Source organism: Hemicordylus capensis, chromosome 4 (assembly GCF_027244095.1).
Source record: "Hemicordylus capensis ecotype Gifberg chromosome 4, rHemCap1.1.pri, whole genome shotgun sequence".
Taxonomy (NCBI): domain Eukaryota; kingdom Metazoa; phylum Chordata; class Lepidosauria; order Squamata; family Cordylidae; genus Hemicordylus; species Hemicordylus capensis.
Genome location: NC_069660.1, coordinates 174617137 through 174631033, shown reverse-complemented (window position 1 = coordinate 174631033; position 13897 = coordinate 174617137).

Genomic DNA, 13897 nt, shown 5'->3' with positions numbered 1-13897 from the left:
GTTGGGGGTAATTACTTCTATAGCAGAGCTTTTCAGGAGCTGACTCACTCCCATTACAGCAGAAGTTAACAGAGTCTCAGGGGTAACAGCTTGTAAGCATGGAGATTCATGCTTTCCTGATGAGGAAGTTCGGGGCCTTACCTACATCGCTCTGTGTCTGTAATACTCTGTCCTTAAGTTTCTCAGGACAAGAGGTGGCCACTATATACCCGCAGCACTTAAATTGTATGAAGCCAAGCCGCTAGCACAGCTTCTCTACGGTGCCCAGCTGGGCCCCCTTCCCAACTTTGCCCCATTGGAGCGTATGCAATCAAGTTCCTCCAAGTTCCAAGATGTGTCCAAGATAGCGGAGGTACTCCTCTGCACATTTAATGTCCACTTGTCGGCAGACTTAACCTTTACCTTTAGTCCCCATGTGTTTTCCTAGTGCCAGTGGACTCTTGGACTCCTACCCCCAGGTATTTAAAACAAGGAACCTGTTCAGTCTTGTGCCTCCAGATAGGAATAAATTGCAGGATCTGCAAAGCTTTCACACAAGTTCCAAGTATGATCTTATTCCCCATACACATTTTTTGTTTGTTTGTTTGTTTGTTTATTAAACTTCTACACCACCCAAACTTTCGTCTCTGGGTGGCTGCAAGCTTCCATGCTACTTCCTCATGTGATCTTATTTCCTGTATACATGCTGAGCAGGGGCTTCACGTGATTTTTCTCAGTGTCGCCTGCCAGCCAGCTCTTGCATTCCAAGAAGAACCCACCATTTTTCATTACTATTTTTGTTGGGGTGCTTTCGTCTCAGAATGCAGGAACTGGCCAGCAGGTGGCACTGTAACATATCCTTGCTCGGGCGTGTACAGAGAATAAGATTGTGTTAGAAAGCAGTGTGGAAGCTTCCTGCAGCATGTACACAGGGAGCAAGATCACACTTGGAACTTGCATTAAAGCTTTGCGGATCCTACAGTATAGTGCTGTCTGGAAGATCCCTGGTGCAGATGAATCCTCACTCTTAAGAGGCTCTGATCATCAGCATATGATCATTAGATATTTTGACTTTGGCATAACCCACTGGGAATTCCTTTCTTGCATTGTTCCCATTCATCTGAACAGAGCTTCACAGAAAGAGTTGCCAGAGGAACCCTTGGGCAATAATTTCTAATATATGAACTGGAGAATAACTGTGGAAACGAATGGACTTTTACATTATTAACTTGTTACAGTTATAACCATAATGTGTCGAAATTCTGAACTGATGTTTAAAATCTGCTGTCAGATTTTAATTTCAGTTCAGTGATTCACTTTGGATCTCCTATCAGACCCTCTCAGAAGTCCAGGGAGACCCAGGCCACTTCCAGCTTTGGAGGTCTCTAGCCACAATAAAAATAAACAAATTGTTTGATCTGCCTAATTTCTGTTCACTATCCCTAAACTGGGCTAAATTTGGTCCAAATTGGTTTGTCAGTTCACAAGTTAGCCCATTTCCACCTCAAATGTTCATGTGTCTGCCATTTTGAATTGGGGTGGATGACATCATCATAAACTATGCCATTGAGGTGTCCCTGTGTGTCACTCACTATAACTGTAGCAAATTTGGTTCAAATTGGTTAGACCATTTTCTCAACGTTTAGGGTTTAAAAGGAAGTCCACTCTTCTATATACAGGTGAAACTCGGAAAATTAGAATATCGTGCAAAAGTCCATTAATTTCAGTAATGCAAATTAAAAGGTGAAACTGATATATGAGACAGATGCATTACATGCAAAGCGAGATAAGTCAAGCCTTAATTTGTTATCATTGTGATGATCATGGCGTACAGCTCATGAAAACCCCAAATCCACAATCTCAGAAAATTAGAATATTACATGGAACCAAGAAGACAAGGATTGAAGAATAGAACAATATCGGACCTCTGAAAAGTATAAGCATGCATATGTATTCAGTACTTGGTTTGGGCCCCTTTTGCAGCAATTACTGCCTCAGTGCGGCGTGGCATGGATGCTATCAGCCTGTGGCACTGCTGAGGTATTATGGAAGACCAGGATGCTTCATTAGCGGCCTTCAGCAATTCTGCATTGTTTGGTCTCATGTCTCTCATCCTTCTCTTGACAATGCCCCATAGATTCTCTATGGGGTCAGGTCAGGTGAGTTTGCTGGCCAATCAAGCACAGTACACTGTATACTTTTCAGAGGTTCGATATTGTTCTATTCTTCAATCCTTGTCTTCTTGGTTCCATGTAATATTCTAATTTTCTGAGATTGTGGATTTGGGGTTTTCATGAGCTGTACGCCATGATCATCACAATTATAACAAATTAAGGCTTGACTTATCTCGCTTTGCATGTAATGCGTCTGTCTCATATATCAGTTTCACCTTTTAATTTGCATTACTGAAATTAATGGACTTTTGCATGATATTCTAATTTTCCGAGTTTCACCTGTATTTATTTCTCCTAGGAGTACCCGTCGCTAATCCCATATGTGGCAGCTCTCGCGAGAGTTTGCGAGCAGCTGCCAGACTAGCAACGAGGATGAAATTAGGGATGGAGGGGCTGTGGCAGCGGGCCAGCCTGGCCGCTGAGAACAGGAGGTGGCAGCAAGCTGGCCCGGCTGCCAGGAGCAGGAGGCAGTGGCAGCGAGCCGGGCCAGGCCAGCCGCCGGGAGCAGGAGGAAGTGGCAGGCTGGCCCGGCCACCGGGAATTGGTGGGCAGGTGGGAGGAGGTGGCGGGCCGGCTCTCTGGCCAGCCCGCCAGCCAGAAAGCACCAGGCGGGTGGGGGGCAGAAGAAGCAGGCTGCTCCCGCCAGGAGGCGGTTGGCTGGCTGGTGGGAGCAAGTGGCAGTGGCTCGGTCTGGCCGCTGGGAGCAGCAGGTGGCGGCGGGCCGGCCCAGCCACCGGGAATTGACGGGCAGGAGGAGGTGGTGGGCCAGCTCTCCAGAAAGTGCCAGGCAGGGGGACAGAAGAAGCGGGCTGCTCTCACCAGCGGGCAGCCGGCCGGCCAGTGGGAGCAGGTAGCAGCGGCCTGGCCCGGCCCAGCCACTGGGAGCAGCAGGCAGTGGCGGGCCAGCCGCCTGCAGGCTGACCTGTTCACCAGGAATTGGCTGGCTGGCGGATGGGAGGTGGTGGTGGGCTGGATTTCTAGCCGGCCCACCAGGCACAAAACGCCAGGCGGGGGTGGGGAGGAGAAGCGGGCAGAGGAGAGAAGCGGGCCTGTGGAAGTGCAGATGGTCTGTGCCCGGCCCAGCTAGTTTTGATTATTTTAACATCAAACAAGCCTTATAACTTGTATTTTATTCATTATAGTCTTCCATGAATGACATAGTCAAACTCCTATTAGAGCAAACAATCAGGTTTCCAGATTTCCTAAGAATAGATCCTAGTCACTATCAACAAGGACTTTTCTCAACTCTCTGTGGTTATTGTGACTACTGACAATCTCAGAAAAATCTAAATAGTAATCAAACACCCCCCACCCCCGGCAAAGCAGTCATCAGAACCTTCTGTTCTTTCTTTCTTTCTTTCTTTCTTTCTTTCTTTCTTTCTTTCTTTCTTTCTTTCTTTCTTTCTCACTTGTGACTCTGGGCGGTTCACAATGATAAAACAGTTAAAATCACAATGATAAAACAGTTACATATAAAATCACATAAAACAATTAAAAACTAACGATTTAAAAATCAATGACAGAATTAAAAACCTATACATTACTAAGAACCTGGGGGTGGGGGGGAGATGGGTTTTTAAATTTTTTATCATGTCCATGTAGGCATCCCAGAAGAACAACATAAAACTCAAGTGGGTGATCAGTTGTTTTAATACAGAATAAAATTTCTTTCCAGAATGTCTAAATCAAGAGACAGATTACTTGATATGCCAAAATGTTATCACCAATATGTCATCTCCAGCATGTTAGAATCAATTAGTGACTGTGTTTTTTTCACCCTTACTGGAATATATTACCACCTGTAAAGTATTTTGATTCCCACCACCCCCTGGACTCAGTATCAAAAGTATAAATTGAGTTCCCATTAAAAGAGAGATATTGCTTATTAATAAAATACATAAAATCATCCCTCACAAACCACGAGAATTATGTTCTTGCAAAACCCCACGCTTGGCAAAAATTGCGGTTGGTGAGCAATAGGAAACAATGGTAATGAGGAGGTTAGGGAAACTGTGGTCGTGAAAGCAGCGGAAAATCAAGGGGGGGGGGTTAAAAATAGCTAAAAATCAACAAAAATCTCTACAAATCACCTGGAGTTCCTAAGAATCACCAAGAATTAGTAAGAGTCACCAAGATGAGTGAGCAGATTGAACCTCTGGGGAATTTTTGAATCCTCCAAAATCACTTAAATGCAATCATTTGGTGGACAGTTTCAGCACACTACATGTGGACTACATTACAGGGCTGTTGCTAATTCTCTCTCTCTAAACATCAGCCCCTAGTCACCCAACCTGCAATGCTGTACACACACATACACACTTCTCTCTCACCTTCACTTCTCTCCCTCTCTCTTTATCTCTCTCTCTCTCTCTCTCTCCTCTACCTTTCTCCTCTGTCTCTGTCTCTCTCCTTCTCTCTCCTCTCTTTTCCTGCCTCTGGCAAGCAAAATCCCACGAGAATTCGCAGATACCTGGGTTGATTAGGCGAGACCAACTACAATTTCCCAGTTGCAGATACACAAAACTGTGATTGGGAAAACCATGGTTGGTGAGGGATGACTACTAAACTGTTCAGAAATATCTGTTTCCATTAGAATGCTGTACATTTAGATAAAAACTTATGTCCTTTTTAATCCTATATAATAAAACCCTAAGGTACCTGCGTCCGTGTCCCTAAGGTACCTGCGTCCGTGTCTCTGGTGGGTGTTCTGCGCATGCGTGTGTTCTGCGCATGTGTGGTGCATGAGGAGAACCAGCGGGCCAGGCTGTGGGCGGCCATGGTCGGCCAAGGCGAGGAGGCGGCGGGGGAAGCCGGGCGAGGCGGCGGTGGTCGGCGGGCCCGGCCGGAGCCGCGGTGGGTGGTGGGCCCGGCCGGAGCCGTGGGCGGCAGTGGGTGGTGGGCCCAGCCAGAGCCTCTTCTAGCACCCGTTAATGGAATGGGCCTAATGACTAGTAATCAATAATCTCCCAAAAGAGGTCAAAAATCTATAAAATTATGAGCCACAGATTTCTTGCATATAGGGTCTAAGCTAAAGATAGTGAAAAAATGGAGGCTGTACAGTAGTAACTTTTTGGAAATGGATGAATTTTGGCTTGTATAAAGACTATCTGGGGAATGTTATGCCAGGCTGCAAATTTGCCAGTCCTCCTAGCCCTATCAGAAGCACAGTATACAAAATCAAAGCAAGTGGAGATATGCCAAGGACAAGGAGAAGTTACTATTTGTTTTTGGCCCCGAATTAAACATTGTTCTTTGATATTATTAGAATGTGTTAGGTTCTGCTCATTTCGTTCTAACCATAACCGTGCAGATTATTATTTATTAACAACATTAGTTTGATAGCCTAGGGTGACATATCTACCCGCTTTCATGCAATTCTGTTAAGCAATAATTAGTGCTATGAAAGAACGGCTAGCATCAATTAATCAAATCATCAAAGCACCCACTCACAGAGGAAACTGTCCACAATTTTTAATACATTGTAACAAATTTGTGATCATGAATGCTAGCTGGCCTGCTTTTTTATTAGGCAAAGGATGTTTCTGAATGTACCCTTAAAAGGGGAAGCCATGAAGAATCTTGCAAGATGGCACCTACCACCTGATGGGAGGGGCTGATGTGATAGTGTAAGATGTGTGTGTGTGTGTGTGTGTGTTTTGTTCCTGACCAGGGTGTGCATGTGAGAAAGATTATTGAAAATAAACAGCAGTTTGGGGCCGCTTCTGTGTGAGACAGACTTAGTGATTCCAGATGGAGGCTTTTTCTGCTTACCTTCTATGGGATTTCTGCATTGATATATATTATGCATTATAGCCTCTGATTTCTAACTTAAATGATGTTTGGTTTTCACTAACAGCTACTGCTGAGGCATAATACATGTAAAATAATTTAAAATGCTTGATACAGATTTTCAGTACATAGCAAAAGTACAGCTTAGTTTTTTCTTGAGAAATCATTTTGTATTGTGTTATGTCTTCATGATGTGTATGTTATTGTCTCTTTTACCCCTGAAGAACCACTGTATATAACTCAAAATGTGTTGGGGTTCTAACTAATAATTCTTGTAATATATCTACTTTGGTAATTCAGTTGGTGATTTTGTCCTGTGCTTAACAATATGCCACAGATGGAAAAATTGCATTTTCATTAACTGTATGAACTCTGTTTTGTACCAGAATTTCCTGGAGGTTAGTTTGACAGACTGGAAATCAGTGTGCAAAAGAATTAAAATCTGATGAATAGCACTATTACCTGGTTACTGGCCCTGCTCTTATGCCACTAACAGCAGTCTGACTCATATAAATTAAGCAGATGAAGCTTTTGGTGTCACTTAAGGGCAAACTAGGGTATACACAATGAAGTTTGTAACAGCTTCTCTACATTAAAAAAAAATTAAAAAGCGGGTTGGGGGGACAGCAGGAGGCTATGAATTTGATCAGTAGAATGGTTGTGAGTGAGCAGCTTAACCCTTTCCTCTCTGACCATTTGCCTGCTCAGATTCACTCCTCTCAAGTGGCTTTCCCACCCATGGGGCGGGGGGACATGGGTATCTGTATCTTACTCACCATCATCAGAAAAGCATTGGGAGAGGACCAGAAAACAGCTAAAGTGGGAAATGGCTGTGTATTCCCTTCCCCTACTGCTCTTCTGGTAAAGTTGACAGCCTCCTGCAGCTGCTTTTAATTTTTTTTTTTTTAAGTAGAGAGAGACTGCTAAGTCAAATACGGATGTACTGGGAAACCAGAGGTCCCTTCACTTCCGTTTTCCGAGGCCGCACATGCAAACTCGGCAAACTGGAGTTAAAGGCTAAAAGAGACCTGCAGTTTCCCCTCGCCAAACTCCATTTTGTACCTTCGGTCAGAGTGGAGTTTCACTGCCCTTAACTCCAGTTTTGCTGGGCCAGCACTACGTTCGAATGCTGGCACTGCAGTTTGGGCGCAATTGGACCTGGGGAGGGAGGAAACCTCTCCCTCACTCCGGTCCAATTGGCTGTGTGGGCTGTCCTTCTGTCAAGGAAGCCCACACAGCCAGCTCCACTGCCTCCCTGCAGTCTTCCTGACCCCTGTTGGGGTTTGTATTATTTAGCAAAGAGCCAAAAGGAAGTTACCCACTCCAGTTACGAAGTAGAGTGCAGAGTTTAGTTGTTGCAGTTATTTTAAGAACACGCATGGAGATTGTTGTACAATCTAAAGTAAATAGATTTATTGGTGAAGTACATTTAGATAGGAAAGACCTTGTCCTATCTATCAGCTACTTAATGAATAGGAAGGGAGAGAGAGATGTTTCCATCTACTCTCTAAGAGGAATGGAAGAGGACAGACTCTCTACAGGAAGTACCTGAGAAGTCAAAACAGGGGTCATAGAGTAGAGGTAAAGCAGAGACAGGTAAGGAGACCCTCACTAACTACCTCTACTCCCAGTGCCCCTAGTGGTCATTAGGATAGTTGGTGCAAAAGGTCGATGCACTGGAAATCTCCAACAACCCCAATGTCCAAACGTGGATGGAAGAAGGGGGGGAGGGGGCTCAGGTTCATGATATGACTGAACCCGACCCTACTATATGCCCCTGCCATGTTTTGGACCTTATCTGCTATATTTCTGTGTGTCAAATTGCTATTACAGATACAAGAACAAGACTAGGTAGAATAGGTGGTGACCCTGTGGTCTTGGCCAAGACCATTAAGATATCACTTTAATTCTTCTTTTAAGATAATACGCTACTTTCCCCAGATGACACAATTTAAATGTGAACACAGTCTGTGAAAGCAGAAGAAGTCTTTGTCACTTCATGAGACAAGATAATTGCACTTTGGAAGTGGCTTTTGAAGGAACGTCACTTTTGATCTTTCTGTCGAGAACGATCTTTATGCAGAACGTATGCTTGTTATTAATTTATCTTCTGGGAACATTTCAGCTTATTTGTTACGGTTAACATTTAAGGCATTAAGAAAAATCTTTGCCAGTCAGTATTTTCTATGTTAACATAGGAGTGCACGATGCTGATTAAACAACCTAAGTCCCTTTCTGCAGGATTAAAAAAATATATTTTTATATCAGCTTATACCTGTATGGTTGCCATCCACCACTGAACAACTTACTGATCCAAGGGGAGAGCAGGGGGCGGGGTGGGGGGAGAGAGAATTTGCTAACTGCACTACCAGCACACTCCTAAAACTCCTGCTTTGAAAATACTGTTTGCTGTTGTCATCAAGTGTGGAAACAACAGATAATAGGAAAGTGGACTATAATCGGATATTGGTGTGTGGGAGGACAAGGACAGAGGGACTGTGTGCGGCAGTTCTGCTTGCTTGTCTACTGAAGTTCATCTGTTAGGCTCAAAATCGCCAATCTTGCTGCTGTGTCCATCTGCAACGGCAAAACGCATGCTTCAATAGCCTGGCAGGCTTTCCAAAAAATGCCCTCTGTTCTGGAAGGAAGTCACAGCTCAAGACTAGAGCTTATGGCCTGCAGTGCTGCCACAAAGTCAGCCAGCCAGGGGCAACAAGTTTTCCAGATGGCTATGGCCCACCTCTTTAGGCTACGTGCCATACAAGAAACATGTCTGTATGGGCTATGAGGTGTATAGTTCTTAAATGTTTCATATTCAATATTATCTGTTTGTTTTTATGGGCAGAGCTGCATTCATTTTCTCTGAAGTGTTGAAATCTATCCTCTTGGTCAGTTGCTAAAACTGTAAGATGAGAAGGCAGGGGGAAAGTCCATCCACATTGTTTTTTGCTGTTAGGAAGCATACATGTGCTTGTGTAGTCGAAGATCATTATGCTCTGGCTTCATTCTTGCATGGTCTACTTTTTCTACTAGAATCCCTAAATACATGTTTTAAAATTTTGGTGCAGGAATGCATATTCGGGAACTGTTAACAGTTGGGACATAACAAACCTGTTTTAAATGATCCTCAGTGGATCCCTCAGGACCAAACTAGACCTGAGATTCATGACGAAGATTTCCTACAATTGTATAAAATGCTAATAGCAGCCATGTGGGGTGCATGCGCTGATTTGCATTGGGACTGTTATACTGGGGGAGAGGGTTTTAATCCTTTCTCCTGTACTGTTTTTCATATTACAGTTCTGCCCCTCAGCAGTGATTTGTCTTGCTGTGTAAAGTATAGAGGTACCAATATGATACCTATATCTTTTGTGCAGTGGAGCAAATAAGAATTGGGGAAGATTTTAGTCCAGAAAATGGTGCTGGTTAAATGCTTCCTTCCATGGTATTACCTTTCCATTCTGAACTAGGGAGACCCTATGGCTACTACATATTAACATTTTTAAAAAGCAGTTAATGGTAGGGGTGTGCATTTTGGAATTTTCTTGTTTCGATTTGTATCCAAATCGAAACATCCCTGTTTTGTTTTGTACCCAAATTTTCTGAATCCAAATCAGCCCTGTTTTGTTTTGTAGCCAAATTTTCCGAATCGATTTGGATTTTTAAAAAGGGTCCCAGGGCAAAAAGAGTGGGTGGTGGTGGTAGTGTCCAATGGGTGGAAGCTACCACCCAAATTTCAAAGGAATTAGGCAAAGGGCTGATTTTTTTGGTGATTTTTTTTTAAGTTTACACATCTTTAAGAATTTTCCCATAGGGAATAATGGGGATTCCAGCAAATGTATCACTTCAAATCAAGGGGAAAGGGATGACCCAGAGCAGAGTGTGGTGGGTGGTAGTGCCCAATGGGGGCAAGGAAACTTCCAGAATTATTTCAAAGGAATTGGGCAAAGGGCTGATCTTTTGTGATTTGTTGAAGTTTATGTGTCTTTAAGATTTCTCCCATAGTGAATAATGGAGATTTCAGCAGCCCTATAATTCCACTTGGGGGGCACTGGGGTTGCCCAGAGCGAGGGGTTGTGTAGTGCACATAGGGTGCCAACCACCCCCATACCCACAAGCCTCTGGGGTACTGGGTTTTGTTGTTTCTGAGGTGTTCATTGTAGATTCTCTGGTATGAGATTTTCAGTGAAAAACAAGAATCCACTCTCATATGCTACCAGAGAATCTACACTCAGAACACCACAGAAACAGCAGAACCCAGCACCCCATGGGTTAGCTACCCTTCCCCTGGCCAATGTGGGGTCAGTAAAGAGTGGGAAGAAGCAAAAGAGCCAATGGGGAACAAGGAGGGAATTGTCAGCAGGTCAGCCCATGATTTAGGTCACTGATCAGAAGGCTGGAAGGGTGGGAAATTCAAAGAGATGTCAAACACAGAATGTAGACTGACTCACAGATCACCACAAAATGGAGGTCCGAAACAACAAAACATTTTGTAGCCGAAACAGGGACGTTTTGTTTTGTATACAAAACTTTTGGACCTGGAAAATGGGTGTTTTGTTTTCTCTACAAAACACCTGAAACAGGCTGTTTTGGGTACAAAATGTTTTGTATCCGAAACGTTTCGCACATCCCTAGTTAATGGATCACCTACATCATGCCTAGCTTAGCCTTTGCATAAGAACATTAAAAGTTCCTTGTTGGATCAGGCCAAAGTCCACCTAGTTTAACATTCTTTGCAAAAGTCCTAGTGTTAGTTGAACCACCAGAAATTGGCCAATGGACTAAAGTCTGCCTTCTGCCCACTCAAGATGTTATGTCTTAGCACTGCATGGCAAGCTATACTGACCAATATCCCCCTTCTACACAACTATTAAAGCAGGCCTGCTCAACTTTGCCCCTTGCAGCTGTTTTTGGACTACAGCTCCCATAATCCCCAGCCACAGTGGCCAATAGCAGGGATTATGGACGTTGTAGGCCACCATCTGCAGGAGGGCAGAAATTGAGCAGGATGGTATTAAAGGTATAGAAAACCTGTTTTCCTTTGTATCTGGTTTTACTTAACAAATCATTGTACCTTTAAGCAGCATGGCAGGCAAAAAGGGAACAGGTGAAGTTTCCCATTCACTGCATCCTCATCTTAGGAACACCACCATCTGTTGAGTTTCTGCATATCATGGAGCAGTTAGTTACAGAAGCTAAACCAAAACAATATAAATTAATCCCAAGGCAGAACAAAAAACCAGCAACTCTGTTGAGATTCCAGGGATGGGAGCTTTAGTATGTGCCAGATCAGGGGCTGTACTTGGTAGGGTTGAGGCAGGACCTTATGGCAGTTACAAGTGTTGGGGTTTGTGAGAAGCCAGTGTGGTGTAGTGGTTAGAGTGCTGGACTAGGACTGGGGAGACCCGAGTTCAAATCCCCATTCAGCCATGATACTAGCTGGGTGACTCTGGGCCAGTTGCTTCTCTCTCAGCCTAGCCTACTTCACAGGGTTGTTGTGAGAATAAACTCAAGTATGTAGTACACCGCTCTGGGCTCCTTGGAGGAAGAGCGGGATATAAATGTAATAATAAATAAAATAAAATAAAATTTAGCAAAGCACCAAGGAAGCTACCATTCCAGTTACAGAGTGCAGAGTTTAGCTGTTGCAGCTACTTAAGTAATATGCATGGAGATCACTGTAGAGTCTAAACTAAATTGATTTATTGGTGAAGTACATTTGAGATAGGAAGACCTATCCTATCTATCAGTTACATAATGAATAGGGGTGTGTGTGTGTGGGGGGGATAGATAGATATATGTTTCCATCTTCTCTCTAGGAGGAAAGGAAGAGGACTGACTCACTACAGGAAGTACCTGAGGAGTCAAAACAGGAGTCATAGAGTAGAGGCAAGCAGGGACAGGTAAAGGAGACCTAGCTACCTCTGCTCCCAATGCCCCTAGTGGTCATTAGGATAATTGGTGCAAAAAGATAATGCACTGGAACTCCATCTCCAACACCCTTTCTCATCACCTGTCACACCAACACACGATTCATCTTCTCACAAAGCATCTGGAATCTGTCTCTGGGCAGTGGCTTAGTCAATCCATCTGCCACCATCTCTTCTGTTGGGCAGTACTCCAACTGGACTACCCATTTTTCTTGCATGTCTCAAATGTAGTGATACTTTATGGGAATGTGCTTAGTTTGAGACTTCATCTTCTTCATCTGGGAGATCTGGATACAACCTTGGTTACCCTCAAACATTATTGTAGGCTTTGGTTCCTCAATCCCAAAGTCCAATAGTAGCTGAGAATGGGAATGTGCTTAGTTTGAGACTTCATCTTCTTCATCTGGGAGATCTGGATACAACCTTGGTTACCCTCAAACATTATTGTAGGCTTTGGTTCCTCAATCCCAAAGTCCAATAGTAGCTGGTGTATCCACACCACTTGCTTGCACGCTTCAGCTGCGGAGATATATTCTGCTTCTGTGGATAAGAGCGCAACAAGTGACTGCTTGCGGCTAGCCCAACATATGACTGAATTTCCATACAAGAACAGGTGACCACTTGTGGACTTGTGGTCTGTTCTGTCTTTGGCCCAGTCTGAATCCATGTATCCCACTAATCTGGGATTGCTGCTTGCTGGAATCTCCAACACGAAGTGTGCAGTACCCTTTAGGTATCTTCCCAGTCTTTTGACTGCAATGCAATCATTGTTGGTTGGTGCACTTACGTTTCTGCTCAGGATTCCCACTGCTGAAGCAATATCTGGCCTTGTCACTATGGCTATATACAGAAACTTTCCAGTTCCCTTTCTGTATTGATTGTTGGCTGGTAAAGGCTCTCTGTCTCCATCTTGCTTCCAGAAATTTGCATCCATTGGCGTACTGACTTCATTAGCATCTGTCAGTCCCAGGCATTCTAGAATATTCTTTTGCTTCTGCTTCTAGTTGAGAAGGAATGTCCCGTCTCCTTCTCTTTCTATTTGGATCCCAAGGTAATAGGAGATGCTTCCGAGTTCCTTCACCTCTATTTCCTTGTTCAGATGCTGATGTGCAATAATATGCAATATTCATATGCAATAATCAAGTCATCCACGAAAATCAGGATGTAAGTCCATCTATTGTTGCTGAATCTTGAATATAGGCAGGGGTCAGCTTTTTCTTGTGTGAACCCCTCTTTAAGTAGCCCAGGGGTGTATCTATGGTGAGGCAGGCAGGCCACGTGCCCTGGGCGCCATTTGAAGAGGGGGTGCCATTTTTAAAAATGAAATTATTTTTTTAATGGCCACTGAAAACAAAATGGCCACCGTGCATGCTCAAATGGCCTCTTTGCAGCCCTAGGCCATGCCAGGCCTCTCAGAGGCCATCTGAGCATGTGTGGTGGCCATTTTGTTTTCGGTGGCCATTTTAAAAAAAATTAAAAACATGGCCATTGCACATGTTCAAATGGTCCCTGCGAGGCCCTAGGCCTTGCCAGGCCTTGCAGAGGCTATTTAAGCATGCATAGTGGCCTCCAAAATGAACACCATGCTGATCTTTGTAGGCCAGAACAGGCCCCAAAATCAGGCCGGGACAGGCTGCGGCGGTGAATTAAGAGGCCGGCAGGGGGAGGGAGGACATTTGCAGACCCCCCCCACAGCCTTTAGGAAGCCCCCCGAAGGGGCTACATGTTAAAAATAAATAAATTTAATATAAGTCACTGTACACTTATTCAGTTTGGCACTATGTACAGAGAATCAGGGCTTGTGAATACTGAGCTTAAGCTTATGAGCTAGGACTGTATTCATTTACTCTTACTTTGCTTTTTGTGATAAGTGAGTTAAATGTGATGTCTTAATAATATGTCTATTAATGGTGAGTTTGTCTTTGAATCAGTGTGAAATCCTTAGTATTAAGGCCCACTGGGAGTTTCTTGCTCTCTTTCTCTCATTTTAACTGTCTTTCTGAAATACTAGAATATATTCCAAGT